Below are 2103 nucleotides of genomic sequence, written 5' to 3'. Positions count from 1 at the left end.
CCCCCCCACCTCTCCCAGCCTGTCCTCCCAGCAGAGGGGCTCCAGCCCTCCCAGCATCTCCGTGCCCTCCTCTGGCCCCGCTCCAACAGCTCCGTGTCCTTCTGCTGGTGGTCCCCCCGAGCTGGAGGCAGCACTGCAGGGGGGTCTCCCCAGAGCAGAGCGCAGCAGAGGGGCACAATCCCACCCTCACCCTGCTGGCCACGCTGCTGGGGATGCAGCCCGGGGTGCCGGGGGCTTTCTGGGCTGCCAGTGCACATTTGTGGCACGTTTACATGGTATACAAGCGCAGGCCACTGGAAGAGAGGTGGCCACTGGTTTTCAGACAATGAATGTTTAAACCGAAATGACCTTTCCTGTACTTCCCCACATGAATATCTCCTGGTGTCATTGTGAATTGTTGTTCGCAACAGGAAAATATAGGGAATTTTATAAGCTTTGCAAACGGATACAGAAAGGTGATGATTTAATCTGATTTCTTAAGATTTCTCCCTCTTGTTTCATGGGTAAAACCTTTCCTTCAGAACCTCTCTGGTGGCTTCCCTGCAGCAGGGTCCGTGCCCGGGCTGGCAGGGGGCAGCAGGACCAGCGGGGCGCTGAGGATGGGGACCTTTCCTTGGGGTTTCCCTCGCGCCGGGCTCTCTGTGCTCACGCTTGGCTGAGGGCAGAGCTTTGCGTTGGTGTTCGTGGGCATGTTTCTGCTGAAGTCATTTCCTTGGATTTCCTGTTAAAATGCCAGCCAGCCTGCCCGCTGGCGGAGAGTCGATACTCCAATAGATGGGCTGTTGTCTCGCCAGTGCCCAAGCGGAGCCTCCTGACCCAGCCTGGCAGAGGGCTCCAGCGCGGCGAACCACCCCCATGCTCCGGGCAGCAGCAGGACAGAGCACACAACGTATGTTTTTGGAAACATGTTGGCGCGCAGGGCTTGAACCTGTGTTTTTTTTTTTCAGAGGTGAGCGCGCATTTCCAGGACGGCACACTGCTCTCCTCTTATCTTTGCTTAAAATCACTTTTTCCCACCATTGTGAGGAAAAAGTGATTTTCCCACCCATTCCCAGAGGTGCTGGTTTTTATCCTGGTGCCAGCTGGGCTCAGGGTGCTGCAACCGCGGGAGGGGGCGGCTCACCCCCAACTTGCCCCCGCGGGTGCAGGGACGTGGGAAGCATCGCCGTGCACCCGTCTGCCCGCCCCGTGTGACCAGCTGATGCCGTACGCTGCACAACAGGGTGGCTTTGGCAGCACCGCATGGGTTGGTGTTTTTTTTCGCAGCAGAAATGGGTTGATTTCATCGCTGGACTGGCAGCGTTTTCTTTGTACTTGGATATTGGCTTTTCCGGTGGAGGAATTTGTGGTTTCTAAGAGTCTAATTGCTTTAGCGTAATAGTTTTTCCTCTGCTTTCTTAATGACGTTGGTGGGTGCCATCTGCTGTCGTGATGGCACCGGGAAGTGCGGGGCTGAGCACTGGGTGCCATGAGCTGTGTGCTTTAACTGAGCACGTCAGGGAAACTAAGGCTTTAGAATCTGATTTTCATAGAATCATAGAATGGTTTAGGTTGGAAAGGACCTTGAAGATCATCGAGTTCCAACTCCCCTGCCCTGGGCAGGGACCCCTCCCACCAGCCCAGGTTGCCCAAGGCCACGTCCAGCCTGGCCTTGAACACCTCCAGGGATGGGGCCTCAACAGCCTCTCTGGGCAACCTGGGCCAGTGCCTTACAACCTTTAAAGTGAAAAACTAATGTTTAATCTAAACCTGTCCTCTTCCAGTTTAAAGCCATTCCCCCTCGTCCTATCACTACATGCCCTAGTAATTTTCAGGGCTTAAAGCTTTACCTCCGGCCCTGTTGGGTGCCAGGGTGGGCCAAAGGGAAAGCGATATTTGTGCTGGCTCCCTCCTTACTTGGCGGGTCGGTTTGCAGGGGCATGGGTATGGGCATGCCTGGACCCGCTGGGTGGCCGGCACAGGTCAGCATGGATGGAGAAGGCTCTGTTCCATCGATGGCAGGCAAGGGACAGGCCACAGCCTTTCGTGAGCAGATGCTTCGCTTGCAAACAGCTTGGCCTACATCTTTTGGCTTCAGTTTAGAGACATTGACTCGTGCTGGGG

The sequence above is a fragment of the Charadrius vociferus genome, unplaced genomic scaffold, assembly GCF_000708025.1.
Source record: "Charadrius vociferus isolate BGI_N301 unplaced genomic scaffold, ASM70802v2 scaffold472, whole genome shotgun sequence".
Lineage (NCBI taxonomy): Eukaryota > Metazoa > Chordata > Aves > Charadriiformes > Charadriidae > Charadrius > Charadrius vociferus.
Note: the sequence above shows the minus strand (reverse complement) of the source record.